We start from the raw sequence: 16,403 nt of genomic DNA, 5'->3' as shown, positions 1-16,403 counted from the left end.
CAACTGGATGGGGAACAGGAAATTCATCCCTGGCTTGGCATAAACAGTGGATATAAAAGTTTACACACCCCTGTTAAAATGTCAGGTTTTTGTGATATATAAAAAATGAGACCACAATAAATCATTTCAAAACTTTTCCCACCTTTAATGTGACCTATAATCTGTACAATTCAATTGAAAAAACAAATAAATCTGTTAGGAGGAAAATATAAAAAATAAAAAAAAACATACAATAAGCTGGTTATATAAGTGTGCATACCCTTAAACTAATACTTTTTGAAGCACCTTTTGATTTAATTACAGCATTCGTTCTTCTTTGGTACACACCTGCCATCAATTAAAGTGACTCTGATTAACCTCAAATAAAGTTCAGCTGTTCAAGTAGGATTTTCCTAACATTTACTCAGTTGCCTGCTACAGCAAAAGCCATGGTTTGCAGACAGCTTACAAAAAATCAAAGGGATCTCATTGTTGAAAGGTATCAGTCAGGAGAAGGGTACAAAAAAATTTCCACAGCATTGGATATACCATGGAACACAGTGAAGACGGTAATCAAAAAGTGGAGAAAATATGGGACAACAGTGACGTTACAAAGAACTGGACGTCCCTCCAAAATTGATGAGAAGACAAGACAAAAACTGATCAGGGAGGCTGCCAAGAGACCTACAGCAACACTGAAGGAGCTGCAGGAATTTCCAGCAAGTATTGGTTGTGTACTACATGTAACAACAATCTCCCGTATTCTCCATATGTCTGGACTATGGGGTAGGGTTGCAAGACGTAAGCCTTTTCTTACACATTAAAACATCCAGGCAGAGCTAAAATTTGCAAAACAATACATCAAGTCTTCCAAAAGCATGTGGGAAAAATCTGTTATGGTCTGATTAAATCAAGGTTGAACTTTTTGCCCACAATTCCAAAAGGTACGTTTGGCGCAAAAGCAACACTTCACATTAAAAGAACACTATTCTCACGGTGAAGCATGGTGGTAGCAGTATGATGTTTTGGGGTTGTGTTTCTTCATCTGGAACTGGGGCTTTAGTCAAGGTGGAGGGAAGTATGAACAGTTCCAAATACCAGTCACTTTTGGCCCAAAACCTTCAGGCGTCTGCTAAAAAGCTGAAGATGAAGAGGAATAGCTCAGCCACAGCCCAGACCTAAATCCAATAGAAAATCTGTGAGGTGACCTGAAGAGGGCTGTGTACAAGAGATGCTCTCGCAATCTGACAGATTTGGAGTGTTTTTGCAAGGAACAGTAGGCAAATATTGCCAAGTCAAGATGTGCCATGCTGATAGACTCCTACCCAAGAAGACTGAATGTTGTAATTAAATGAAAAGGTGCTTCAAGAAAGCATTAGTTTAAAGGTGTGCACACTTATGCAACCAGCTTATTGTACGTTTTTTTATTTTTTATATTTTTTCCCCTAACAGATTTGTTTGTTTTTCAATTAAATTGTACAGGTTATAGGTCACATTAAAGGTGGGAAACATTTTGAAATGATTTGTTTTGGTCTCATTTTTTTATATCACAAAACCTGGCATTTTAACAGGGGTATGTAAACTTTTTATATCCACTGTATGTCTCTAATGGACACAGGCAACCTGTAAATGATACATCTCCCAGGTTCTTGCTTATACTTATTTCATCTCCCAAGCCCCTGCTTAAAGTTATCAAGGGTACCAGAACTTGTCAGAGATTTGGGATGCATGGCTAGGCAGCTTAAAAAGGCCCTTGTGGTCATTAGCCTAGTAAACATCCATGAACCTATAAAATGGGGTCGATAGAAAAGTGATGAAATGGGGTGGCAAGCAGAGGGAAGATCAAATGGGAAGCAATATAGGAATTTACAGGAGGAAATTAGGAAAGAACCACAGATATTCACTTCTTCAACACAGTAATGTGCACATGTAGACAAAATGCGATGAATTTGGACTGTCACCACAACATGGACGGGTGACAGCACTGCAATTATGTTGTATAGCCAATTGGACCAAATCAATGTGTCGCTAAGACACATATGCAAAGTGGAGAGTAATGCATTGGACATTTTATTTTTTTGGATAGGTACTCATATTTTTTGGACTTCAAAAAGAGAGTAATGTTGGGGAAGAGACCTAGAAATGTGAGGGTCAGGTAGGTAGGGTAGGTGAGAAAGAAGGTGCAGACAAAAAGGATATACAAGACAGACACAGGGATGATGATGGAAAAAAAGATTGGGGGGGGGCAGTATGATTGGGGATAGGTAGGGGACATTGGAGGTGCATGCCCATCAAGCTTGGGAAAAGTGACAATCTAGTCCTCACTTTTAGAACCATCATTATTGTCCCCTTCCTCAGTTGTCTGTGAAACTGCTTGACACAGGAGTCTCGTTTCTATTTTAATGAGCAACTTCTCTAGTCAGCTGATGTGGGCACCGAGGCTAGACTGTACTAGATTGTGCACCATCCCTGGCAGCTCCTGGTGGGTGACATAATCGCTGCCTCCACCTGTACTCCCTGAAGGTACCAATGCACCAGCTGGGGCAATGCCACCTAATGAGGACGGACCAGGTAGGGCAGGGGTTGTAAAGGCAGTACTGCCAGGTTGCATCCCAGAGGTGCTGGGTATTGGTGAAGCAGCCAGTGTAGGGTTGGCAGGCTGAGTTGCAGCAGTTAGCCCACTTCCCTGTGTTAAAATGCATTTGGTTTGTTAGCAGGAGGTTAAGACATCAGAAAAGTGTGATTCCAGGTAACCCCACCCCCCAAAAAAGAGAAATAAGGAGTGAGGTGAGACAAAAAAGAAAAGAGATGACTAGTACCATGATATGCCACATTGATGCTTTATTACAATAAGTATCTTTTTATTATTACACTAGCTATAGAGCTTTCACAATAAAAAATGACTGAATTGTTACAAGTAATCCTTGAAATATGCATATATTCCATATATGCTTTTAAAGATACCACAGATTAACTTAACAACATGGCATTAAAGCCAATATTGCTGCATTTCAATTTTAAAATTCATATTTGTCAAATGTGAACCTATAGGTTACTTGTGGGAACTGAACCCATGCAATCTGAATACATTATTATACTTGCCTGATACAATTACCAAGAGCTACAAAAGAAAGCAGGCATGCTTGGTGTTACAGTTAAGATATGCATGTTGAAGTTAATACTGATATATGGAAATACAGTACTTACTACAATCAGGGTCAGTTGTGAGCAGACATACCACTTGACTCTCTCAGCATGCCAGTCTCTCAGCGTGTACCTCCTTGTTCGCTGTGATTTCCTCTGCAGCTATAAAATAAAGAATGAGAGAAAAAGAGACATGAAAGCATTATGCATACCAGTCTTGGCTATCTACACTACTGCAAATCATTTAAAGTTGCTTGACCTGTACATTTACATAACTTAGGGGTGTTAGCAGTCTGATACTCATTCAGCACTGGTCAAGTTGTACCTGCATGCATCTCTTAAGGTCACTGTAGTGGTGCCTACACTGCTCCCCATTGTGTGGTATGCTAGTTACACTAGAGACTGCCTTGGCTAGGCAGTCCCAAGTCTCAGCCTTGTACTGAGACCCGGTATAGTCTCCCTGCAGCAGCCTCTGGCTTTAGCAGTTCACAAAGAGTACAACAAAGATTTTTAACTCCCCCACACCCCACCTCTGTGCCCTGAATTCAGCACCATCCTTTCCATTGCCTGCCATGACTGCAAAGCTCCTCCAACATCAGTGGCAATGGTTTCTCACCAAATTGTGATACTGTGTTTTACGACCAGTGCGTAAACATGCACAACCATGCCAACCACATTTGCACGATAGTAAGCAAAGAGAAATACTGACAAACAAAGATGATGTGAAACTTGGCATTGATTTTTGGCATGTGTGAAGCTGTGCCTTGTCACACTTTGTCCAATGGTCAACAACAAAATACTAAATGACTTGGCTTTTAAGTCATGACTTTCAACAGATCAATGGGATAACTTGGCAGGTATTCTAGGGAACTTACACACTGTAAAAGTAATTTGTATAATGCGGGAGTCAAACCTATGTACAAAAGAATGCATACATTTCCACATAGGTGATTATTCCTCATTGCCACAGAATTTTTTTTCAACCACGGTCATTACAGACATACAGCTTAAAGAGTGACTGGTGTTATGCTTCAATTAAGCCTGCATGTACACGGTATTAAAAGTTCCTGGCTTATGCATTCTCAGGTGTGATTCAGGACTAATGTCTGACAATATACTGGAAATGGACAGACTTGCATGACTTTAGTAATAGAGTTTGGAGTTATGATACATACCTCACAATGCATTCTGTTTTACAACTACCCTTCGGTTATGGAAGGGTTGTAGATTTTCAGTAAGCTATTTTGTCCATCAGAGATAATCAACTGCATTTTTATTACATAATCATCACTGTCATACTAAACCAGTTACACAAATAAAACACGATACCTGCAAAAGTATGTGCATGCAAGCAGTAATGATACTTTTCTGTCAATTAGCCTGCTACACATAGCAATTGGTATGCTGTATTACTTTTTTAATCAAAGGTTTATGAAATAATTACAGTGGAACACCCTTACTAAAAAGTGGAGTGTGCTGGACTTGAACCCTGGCTCACCTGTCTTCTGACTATGAACTCACTGCGCTTATACCTGGTGCTACAGAGAAAGCTAGGCAGCAGGTGTATTTTGCACACTAAGTACTGTGCAGAGTGCTGAAAGCCACACATTGCCACTGAGCCTGTTTGCGCAAAGGAAGGTGAAGAAAACTAAATTTTTAAACTTTTTCCTTAAATAGTGAACCCTGTTTGTGCATATGTAGTCAACACACAAATATAAAAGGCAACAGTGATCATACATTACTTGTGTAAATACTCATTATAACTCTTGCACAGTAAAAATAACTACTGTGAGACTCCAACCCTCTTTACCTATGTCCTCTAAATGCATTCACACCTTTTGCCACAGAGGCAGTCAAATTAACAGGTGGAATTTCTGCAGTCATTACCATTCATGTTGCTGACCTTCTCGCAATGCTGCTAAGCCTGTTTGTGCTTTGTAGGTGTGTGTGCACTGCTGTTGTGTTTTCCTTCAATCATAGTAATTATTCACAGTTGCACGCAATTACCACCCAACAATGGTGTAGGGGCTACACTATGTTTACATCTGCTACAGGAAGTCAAAAGTTTGGTATTTATCAATTCTAACAGGTTCATACCTCATCTGTATCTTCAGAGCTCTCAGAGGGCTGAATCTATGCTATGAAAACTATGTAGCCATCGAACTCAAAGGTGTGGAGACTTGTTTTCAGACAAAACAGAAGATTTATATTTCTTTGAAGGAAATTTCTCTGCAGAGAAGCACTTATTTTTCTAAGGTATGTTTCTATTATTCAAGGACATTTAGATTGTAACCTTTTAGAAATGTATTTATATAGTCAGTAAAAAATGAAGGTTGATCTGTATACAGTTTTTATACTTTATTGTTGGTTGGCAAAGGCAGATTTTGAAGGGCTTTACATTTGTGAGATAGGTTATGTTTATAGCACAAGTATGTTCTTACCATTTAATTTTGCAATTTCCCCTGGGATTGGACAGAACTGTAATTATGTTTTTCATCCAATGCAAAGGGTTATACTTGTGGTTGACAGTGGTGTTAGGTTTCTTAGATGCCCCAGGGCAACTTCCACAGCAGTGATGGGCACAGTGAAAAGTGACTGGCATTCCTGACTATTTAGCAATGATAACTGTCCTCATCAATGATATAACTGCAGTCTTGAGTATAGGAATGTTGGCACAATGGGGGTTTGTCCAGACCTTTACATTTGTGTTGGAGGGTGGGGGGTGCAACCTACCATTCAGTTGTCCTAAATGAGAAGTGTGTTTCAAGTACTTTATGTTGACAATGGGTACACAGCCTCTGATTATTCTTTGGAAAACATAAAACCTTACTTATGTGCTATTCCTGGGTTTGTAAAAACCTTTCTGTTTGTGTTGGGAGTGGGGGGTGGACCTACCATTCTATTGTCCTAAATGAGAAGTGTGTTTCAAGTGATTTATGTTAACAATGGATACACAACCGGAGTATTTTTTTTTAGAAATGAAGCATTGTGATCACCCTGAAGTTAAGTTAGCTTAAACCATCAGAAAGTGGACAGGGTCCAACTATTCAAGTAAAAACAACTATAAAAAATGAAATAATAGCCATTTGAGATATTTGAGCTAAGCTACAACATCAAACAGTAGTAGTAAAAAATATTTGTACATTAAATGCCAAACAGCAGTGGGACGATGTGAGGTACTGACAGCTATGCCAGGAGAAGTAGGTCAGTGGATGTGTAACATATGCCAGCACAGCTAGCAGGAATTTAGTAAAGAATTATATCTTACTTGAATATCAAAGTGATTTGTACAGATGTGATGTAAAAACGAAGAAAAAACAAACTAAGTAACAAAAAATGTAGTAGGCTATCCACTTAAATAAAAGAAGTATTTATTAGCGCTTTCGTTTGACAAAATGTTCAAACTTCAAGTTTGAACATTTTGTCAAACGAAAGCGCTAATAAATACTTCTTTTATTTAAGTGGATAGCCTACTACGTTTTTTTTGTTACTTGATTTGTACAGATGCTTGTTTTAAAAATGGATTTGTAAAGTTGCTTGTGTTAAAAATGTATCAACAGTGTGCCCTGCTGCACAGAAAAGAAATATACATGTATTACTGCAACTGAATTAAATGTATATGTTTTAACAGAGAATACTGGAAGAGAAGAGGTTAACCACAATTCAGCTGCAGCACACTTTGACAAGAAAGAAGTCTCAGAGCAGTCCGTTTCTTGGAACCTGGAGGATCCATCACCTACTTCATCTTGCCTTGCTCTGTTAGGTAGGAACAGTAATTCTCTAGATCAGTCAAGAAAATATAGTGAGAATAGTTAAGTATTGTTTTTCTGTAACTTTGCAAATCTTTCCAGCTGTATTTTTAATATTTTCTGTGACTGAAACTCTAGTGTTTCATGTTCTTTTATTATTTATTATTAAGCATACTTAAACGTTTCATTGTGGCTTGTCTTTTAGAGTATATTTTAACCTTTGAGAGTACTTGTATATATTGGTGACACTATGGCCACTCCTAAAGCCCAGCTATTTGGTCAACATTACCATTGGTATTAATTTCACTCAGTATAATTGGGTACCCTTGCAACAGCCTTAGGTAGCTGGCTTTGTAGTGTCTGGTGGCAGTGATAACTACCTTATAGCTTGGGCAGAAGGGGGCACAGTAGGTAAATCTGTGCCAGCCTTTCTCAGGTAGGTGTGTGTGTGTGTGTGTGTGTGTGTGTGTGTGTGTGTGTGTGTGTGTGTGTGTGTGTGTGTGTGTGTGTGTGTGCCAGCTACTTGCAGCAGGGAAATGAAGTGCTGGTTTCACACAGACGGTGCTAGAAGACTTGGCTTGGACACTCAGTTGAGGACTTAACCCTACAGCTGTGCTACTGGGAAGCCTTATTGGGTCCTGGAGGGAGACAGATATAAAGAAATCAAGACCCCAGGCTGACTGTGTTCATTGTATGCTCTTAAGGGAAATTGTGCTTGATGCAGAGAGGTCTGCATCTGGATATATTGAGTGTATCAATTTGTATTCAAGTGAACATTCCTCTCCAGTGTCAGTGGTGAGGATTCAGGTTCCTTGATTACTGGACCAGAGTGGGGATGTCAGACGTAGTAAAAAAAACAAAAAAATCTTGTTGCAACCAAAATTTCTTCACTTTTTCAAGTTCTTCATACCAAAATAACAAATCTTCTTGTTGCTAAATAATAAATTGGTATGAAGAACTTGAAAATGTGAAGACATTTTGATTGCAACAAGATTTTTTGTTACTATTGTTTGCTATTTAATTTATAAGTATTTCTTACTCCTACTGCTGCTGCTTGGTGTTTTAGATTAGCTTGAAATGCTCAAGAGGCTATTTTTTTATATTTTTACAACCTGATTATTTTTGGAAAACATACACTTCTTATGTGCTATTAATGGGTTTTGTCCTTCTCTGTTTTATATCACATAAAATTATGGCATCCAAGCTAGGAAATCCACAAAAAAAAAAACTTTTAGTGAGGCTGAGAATGAAGTCATCATCCAGGCTCTGAGGCTTCCTACTTCAGAGAGGCCTGGGAGATATGACTGCCAGAAAGGACATTTGGAACCAGGTAGTCACTGATGTTAACGCCATTGGTGGTTGTGGCTGCAGTTTTGATCAGGTGTACCATCAGACCACTGACTTGATTTCATCGGCATGGAGGAGGGATGATGCAGTTGCCTGAGTACAGCTGGTTATGGGGGCTGGTCCTATTACCAAGTCACCACTGATAACAAACAAGGAATCATTGTCCACTGTCAGAGATCCCAACAGCTCAGGGTAGCCTTTACACAATGTGACTGATGTTGGTGCTGATGTGGCTGGGAGGCAAATATGTCTCAAGCCCAAATTCCAGGTAGGCTTACATATGGCAACATTATACTGTCTTGTAGACTAAAATATAATTTGGCTGCTACTCCTTGTGATACATGTTTTATATCTGTACCTATTGATAACTCATAGTTAAAGAAGAGGGTAAGACAATGTGGGGATGGCTCAGACAAAGCTTAAGCCAACAGCATGAGTCTGTAATTAAGCCATCAAACACGGGGAATACGAGTGTGGTGATGCATTACTTACAGTATGAAAAAATGTGTTATGAACATCTGAATGATACTGACATATATAAGGTTGTAAATGTGTCTGAATATAATCAAGCAAAGGCTAGTTTTACTGAGCTAATACACAGGGGTTATTGACTGAGTTATCCATCTAAAGTGGATGTTAAAAAAAAAATTTCTTTTAATGGATGTACCCTGATGAACTTTTACTGTTTACCTAAGGTGCACAAGAACCTGTTGCCACCTCCAGGGAGACTTTGTAATGAAAAAAAGGTAATTAAAAAGACTTGTGATCAATTTAAATAACAGGGCTATGATAGCTCTTGTATTCAAGAGGCATATTATAAAGCATCCACTGATCAGCTAACCAAGGATGACAGACATGTGTCTAGAAATAATAAATGGTATAGTAACATAAGAGGTGGACCTGGAAATAATGAAAATAAAACTATGTATTTTGTTAGAGTATACTATATTTGCTGATATTTTTTTCTAATATTGTGAAATATTATTGGGATTTTTTATTTAAAGGCAAGAGTTTAGTTGGGTTGCTTCCTGATAAATTATGTTTTTCTTATAAGAGGGGCCAAAATGTGAAGAATATGCTGATACCACACTGGTTCTATATAGGAACATGGGTGTGAGAGAAGTTGGTACCATTCCCTGTAAGCATTGTTCTGGTTGTACACATGTGGTTCAGTTTTTTGACAGAATTAATGATGTGATTCATACGCCTAAGGAGTTGTATAGTTATGGTACAGAAGGGTTAGCATATGCTCTGAAGTGCTTATGTCATCTTTTTTACATGGGAGAAACAAAAAGAGTATTTAGAAGCAGATTTTTAGAACATTTGAGGGATATAAGAAATCAAAGGGTGGAAAATTCAGTTGCCATGCAATTTTCTTTGTGCCATAATGGGAAAGAAAAACTCCTTCAAGGTACCATATTAGAAAAATATTTTTTTTATGGACAGTGATTTAAAACAGAAGCTACTTTTTAAAGAGAGATTATTTATTTTGAAATATGGTCCTCTGACCCCTAATGGCCAAAGTTTAGAATGCAACTGGAGAGTGTTTTTATGAAGTATAGGGTTCTTGAACTGAATTCCTTTACTTTACTTGTTTTTCTTATTTAATTGTTTAATTGAATTATTTTTATTTGTGGATTTTTTAATGTAGTGATGTATTTATTTGCTGGTGTTATGCTTTTTGACTCTTGAAAGGCCTTGTTAGCTGAGGCGGTGGAACTTGTATTGGGTTTTGTACATTTTATATTAAAGTTTGGGTCCCTTTCACTGGCCTTGGTTATTTTATATCTTTCTGTCTGTGTTGTTTTGTGGATGGTGCAGACAAGTTTCAGTTAGCACTACTTCTTACAGGGCATATAGCCAACTGCTTATTCACTGTCTTCTGTGTTATTCCCATTGTGATGCTTAATAGTCATCCTTTCATTGCTTCATTTCTTCAAGGGTCATCCTCCCTGCAACGTGTTCAGACATCTCCACATGGTAAGCAAATGTTTCTTTTATTACTAAATATTATTCAGATATATATATGTATGTGTAAGGAAGGTGTAATGAGTGTCTGTATCGCTGAACCATCTGCAATTGTGTGACCAATGTTACTTTTTGTTCAGATATTTTGGGTTGATATTTCAGGGAACAGTAATTTCATTCCTCTGTTGGTTATTTATCACAGGCAATCCTGACAGTGGAAGTGGAGGACACCTACCACCTAATGTTTGCATAGTGCTAGGCTCTGATGATGGTCAAACAGAGGCACAGTTGCAGTTGCAGAGGTTCAGTCTGACTCTGAGGTTGTGACTCACATCCCCTAGATTTCCTTCAGACGCATTCAATATGCCTACGCTTACACATTCCACTGAGCCCTCAAACAGTGGACAGGTTGAGGGTGACACAGTTGATCAGGGTAGTGTGGTTACTATGGTTTCAGTGCCAGCTGACTCTGTACAAAGTGAAGGTGAGGTACCACACAGGAGGACTGGTAAGGGTTGCGATGCTGCCAGCCCAGCTAGCTGGAATTTTGTAGATAATTCTATGTCATTTGTGAATATTGCTATGATTTATACAGAACAGTATGTTATGTACTGAGCTTCAAGAATGTAACCACAGTGTACCCTACTGGCAAAGAACAAAAATGTATATAAACTATATACCTGTGCAAATGTATGTTTTAATAGAAAAAGCTGGACCATATGGAGTTAACTTGCAAAACTTTAAGAAAATAAGTGGAAATTGTTTTATGATTGTTATCTCATACAGTTAACTTGCAAAACTTTAAGAAAATTGTTTTACGATTATCACTCAGTTTCAGTGAAACAGACACAATGCCTACAGCTAGAGGTTTTTCTATTATCTTGAAACAAAAATAAATACTAGGTTTTAAAGTGTTTATCTTACAACTTCCAGTTATGGGCAAACATCTGAGAGATATGTATTTTTGACACAGAGATGTTAATTTTTGATGGCATAGGAACTGAAGGCAGGTGACAAAGAGTAATGTCATCCAAGTTGACCCAGCAGTAATGTTTAATACTAATTTAAGAACTGTCTCAGAAAAGGACTGTGCATTTTGTATCTTGTTTTGGACCTAGAAACATCCATTCATCATCGTTTGCATTTACCTTGCTAGTAGTAAGTAACTAGGGTACAGTGATAGCTCTTAGATATAGAGAGGAACATACTAAAGATTAGTTTAGATGTTTTCTGTATTTATTTGAGACTGTACTGCAATGTCGTTTTAAAATATTTTCTGTGATTCTAAACTCTGCAGTTTCTATATTGAGTATTGTCTTGTTTTTATTATTAAATATATTTAAAACTATCTTTGTGGATGATATTTGTGGGACATATTTAAGCTCTTAACGTACCTACATATGTATTTGGTGACACTGTACAGGCCACTCCTAAATAGCCTTAGTCTTGGTCACACTAACCATTTGGATAATAGTAACATTACACAGGAGGATCGGTCACCCTTTGTAATGGCCTTAGTGTAGCTGATAAATAGTGGTTGGTGGCAGTGACTACCATCTTACAGTCTGGGTAAAAGGGGGGATAGCTAGTAAACCTGTGCCAGCCCTTCCCAGGAGTGCCTGTGTGTTGGTAAATAAATCAAATCTCAAAGTGTGTGTGTGTGTGTGTGTGTGTGTGTGTGTGTGTGTGTGTGTGTGTGTGTGTGTGTGTGTGTGTGTGTGTGTGTGTGTGTCAGCTACGTGGGCAGGGACATGAAGCATTGGTTGGACAGATAGGGTGTTGGAGGTTTTGGTTTGACCACTCAGCTGAGATCTTAATCCTATAGCTGTGCCAGTGGGGAGTCTTATTGGGAATCTGGAGAAAGAGGCAAAAAACAGTGCCAGACTGACTGTGATCTGTGTGTGCTCTTAAGGAAAATTGCAATTTACTGTGTGTGTACCTGTCATCCTCCAAAGTCCCTCACTGGTACTAGTGGTGAGGATTGCAGCTCTTTGATGACTGGGCTAGTGCAGGGGTGTCACATATTAATTGGTGACAGTAATGGTATACCCACATCACATATTAATTGGGTGATAGTGGTGAGATAGCCACGTCACATATTAATTGGCTTGTAGTGGTGTGGATACTGAATTCCTGTAGCCAGTGTACAGTGGTCATTGAATGTGTTTGTACTCTCAATCAGCCACACAGTCAACATTCAGAGTTCATATCACAATTGTTTTATTTTTTTGGTTAGCTTAGTTAGTCAGGGATAGCAGGCAAGCATGTCAGCAGAGGAGTATGGCAAGTGGACAACTAGCCAGTTGGCTGAGATGTGCCAGGCTAAATAACTGGTGCATGCCAACCTGACTAAAGTAGACATGATTGCAACTTTAGTCACAGCTGCATAACAAAATAGCACTCAGGAGGACAATCAGACTGACCATGGAGATGTACAACTCTCAGAAAATAGACAGCTAAACCTTTCCACAGAGGATTTAAAAATCCATCTGGAGTTAAAGAGACTTGAGTTGGAGGCCAACTGTTTGGAAAGAGAAGCATCACAGAGACTGAGGAAAATGAGAAACTGCAACTTCTGCAGGCTGAGGAAAATGAGAAGCAGAGGCAACATGAAAAGGAGATGCTGACTCTTTACCAGAGTCATGGAGGTAAAGGAGAAGGGAGTAACTGAACCTTAGAAGCAACAAAGATCAGTACATTTTTTTCAACAATTTACAGAGGGAGATACCTTTGATAGTTTCATTCACATATTTGAGAGGGTATGTAAACAGTATAATGTTGACCAAGGGCTCTGGGTATAGTTCCTGACCCCCTTGCTCCATGGTAAAGCTGTAACTGCAATTTCTAAACTGTCTGATACAGACTGTTTAAATTATAACACATTCAAAATGTGTTTGTTAAAATGCTTTAAGTTAACACCTGAAGCTTAATGAAAAAGGTTTTGTGAGCATAGACCCAAGGCAGATGAAAGTATGTGTGAATATACTGCTGAACTACGCACTTATTTTCATAGGTGGGTGAGTGGATGTCAGGTCTTCACTTTTGAAGGGCTGGCAGACCTTTTGGTGAGGAAACAGGTCCTTAGGACTCTGCCTGAGGACATGAGAATCTGGTTAGCTGATAGACAATACAATACTGCAGACGAGTTGGGGAAGAAGGGCGACCTATACCTAGCAAGCAGGGCATCACTGCACAGGAAAGGGACACCCAGTGCTACTCATGGGTCAAAGGGAACCCATGGTGGGCAGCACAGACTGCCCCAACAAAGTCTGCCAGTAGCAGGGAAAGCCATTTGTCCAGGTACACATACAGGACCAAGGGTTCAATTTTTAAATGAAACCAGTGGGGCCATGTAGCATACAGATGTCCATGGAGGCAAGGAGGGGAACAAACGGTGGGAGAGGGAGTAAGTAGGAATGACAAAATGCCAACAGTAAGTTGTCTCAAAACAACAAGGGTAACAAACAACCACAAGAGGTTATATCATATATTAGTAAATGGGAAAGAGGCCACAGCTAAGAGAAACGCAGCCTTTAACCTAACCATTGTGAAGCCTGCAACGGTTACAGAGGAGCATTACTTGCTTGGGCAGTCTACTCCAGTCAGAGCTTTAGGAGGGACTCCATTCCAAATACCTTTGGCTAGGGTTCACCTTGACTGGGAGGGTGGAAAAGGAAGCAAGCATGTAGGTGTGTTTGAGGATATCCTTGCAGATGTCCTGATAGAGAATGATTTTGATAATGCATTACCATGTGTGCATGCAGCTACACGCAGTCAGGCTTGGAGACAAGCATATGGGTCTGGTTGCCTGGGGGAGACCCAGACAGACTGCACACTTAGAGCCAGGACTGCTGAGGTGTTTACTTCAGGGAAGGAGCTACCCTGTAGCAGTGAGACTGTAGGTGAGCCACAGCTGCTTGTGGGTACTGATGTTCCCTTGAACATTGTGACTGCAGGGGCAGAGGTGATTAGTAGTATCCAGACTGACAATGTGTCACTGCTGTCAGAGGATACCAGAATTCCTATGGAAGGGGAGCTGGGAAAGGTCATAAACAGAAAGTTGAGACAGGCTCAGTTCTCAGACCCTACATTACAAGGCCTGAGGAAGGTAAGGTAGCTAGTGAGGCACCTGGTTCTCAAGGGAAGGAGGAATCTGTATACAAGAACAAAGGGTTACTGTATAGACAGTGGACCCCTGAAGGAGGGCTAGAGGGTGAGAATTTACAGCAATTGTTAGTGACCAGAGACTACCATCTGGCATTTTTAGACACAGGCAATGATATTACCTTTGCAGGTCATATGGGCATAAAACGTACAAAGAGCATATTATGTGGAGCTTCTATTTGCCTGGAATTTCCAGAGATGTAACAGGGTACTGCAGGACCTGAGAGCAGTACCAAAAGGTAGGGAAGGCAGAGGGACAAGGTAAAAGCTCCTTTGATGCCTTTGCCTGTGATTAAGGAGCCATTGCAGAGGGTAGCTATGGATATTGTGGGGCCTCTGAGTACCCCAAGTTACACAGGGAAAAGTATATCCTAGTGGTAGTTTATTATGCTACTAAATACCCTGAGGCATGGTGCTGTCCTCCATTGAGGCAGAAAAGGTGGCAAATGCTTTTTTAGACATTTTCAGCAGGGTAGTTTTCCCAAAAAAAATACTGACTGACAAAGTTGTCAGTTTCATGTCAGACCTGCTGGCTTGTCTGTGGAAGCACTGCGGGGTGAAGCACCTAAAGACCACCCTCTGCCATACCCAGATTAATTGTCTTGCTGAGAGGTTAAACTCTACACTCAAATCTATGCTACGGGCATTTGCAGACCAGTTTGAGAGGGACTGGAACAAATATTTGCCCCATCTGCTGTTTGCTTACAGAGAGGTTCCCCAGGAATCCACAGGTTTTTCACCCTTTGAGCTGTTGTATGGGAATAGGGTGAGGGGACCTCTAGATTTGATTTAAGATGAGTGGGATGATGAGTATGAATCCTACAAGGAGTCTGTTGCGGCATATGTCCTAAACCTCAGGACAAAGCTTATGGAACTCATGGGCTTGGCTCAGGAGAACCTCGCAAAAGTCCAACAGCAAAAAAGGTCTGGTATGACAGGAATGATCGAACTAGAGGGTATGCTGTAGGGCAGCAGGTGACGGTTCTCATTCCTGTCAGACACAATAAGCTGCAGGCAGCCTGGGAGGGACTCTACAAGGTAGTAAGGAAGGTCAGTGATGCTAACTACATGGTAGAACTGCTAGGCAGGAGGCAGGGGCACAAGTTGTACCATGTTAACATGATGAAACCTTACCATGATAGGGAGGCCCTTGTGCTGAGTATTTGCAGTGGATGGCAGGAGGAGCCTGAGGGGGATCTGGTGACTGATCTCCTGAGTGAGGCTCAAACTGACACCTCAGTGGAAGGGGTAGCAGTGTCCCAGCAGCTATCCCCTACACAGGTTCAAGATATCCAAGCAGTATTACAGGAGTTTGGGGACATGTTCACTGGGAAACCAGGGTGCACCCTCCTGCTGCAGCACCATGTGTATACAGGACCCAAAAAGCCTATTAAGCAGGCCCTTTATAGGGTGCATGAGAGAGTCAAACTGACTCTGAAAGAAGAGATGCAGGAAATGCTAGAACTAGGGGTAATTCAGGAGTCCAGCAGCCCCTTGGCCTCCCCAGTGGCACTGGTACCAAAAAAGGATGGCAGCACCAGGTTCTGTGTGGACTACAGAAAATTAAATAGTCGCACAGAGTCAGATGCTTACCCCATGTCTAGGGCAGATAAAGCCGTAGAGCAGCTGGGTGGACCCAAGTATCTTACCACTATTGATCTTACTAAGGGTTACTGGCAGGTGCCCTTGGCTCCCAATGCTGAAGAGAGGTCAACCTTTGTGACTCCTTTTGGCTTGTATGAGTTGACAAAGATGGCTTTTGGGATAACAAATGCCCCAGTGACTTTCAAGAGGTTGGTAGATCATATCCTAGCAGGAGCAGGAGATTTTGCCCTTGCTTACCTAGATGATATTGCCATCTACAGACATTCCTGACAAGAGCACCTTCAGCATGTCAGGGAGGTGCTGACCAGACTACAGAGGGCAAGGCTGACCATTAAGCCAAGCAAATATCAGGTGGGTATGGCAGAGGTCTCCTACCTGGGACATAGAGTGTGGAGTGGTAAGATCAGGCCAGAACCCACCAAAGTGAAAGCCATTCAAGTATGGCCT

General features: G+C 40.5%; 1 protein-coding gene across 3 annotated transcripts in view; it reads right to left on the bottom strand.

Moving 5' to 3' along the window:
• Positions 1 to 16,403, bottom strand: part of CCDC160 (coiled-coil domain containing 160) — a 190,206-nt gene that overhangs the window by 15,005 nt on the left and 158,798 nt on the right. Inside the window, exon 1 of one of the 3 annotated variants that reach the window (XM_044080013.1) lies at positions 3,187 to 3,282. The exons of the other annotated variants lie outside the window; for them this stretch is intronic. The gene's annotated coding sequence lies outside the window, so the exon portion shown is untranslated. Of the gene's footprint in view, positions 1 to 3,186; positions 3,283 to 16,403 lie in introns of those variants that run through there. 3 annotated transcript variants of the gene reach the window in all.

This window comes from Protopterus annectens, chromosome 8.part0 (genome assembly GCF_019279795.1).
Source record: "Protopterus annectens isolate FY-2018-M chromosome 8.part0, PAN1.0, whole genome shotgun sequence".
NCBI classification, from domain to species: domain Eukaryota; kingdom Metazoa; phylum Chordata; order Ceratodontiformes; family Protopteridae; genus Protopterus; species Protopterus annectens.
This window is presented reverse-complemented; position numbering and strand designations above follow the sequence as displayed.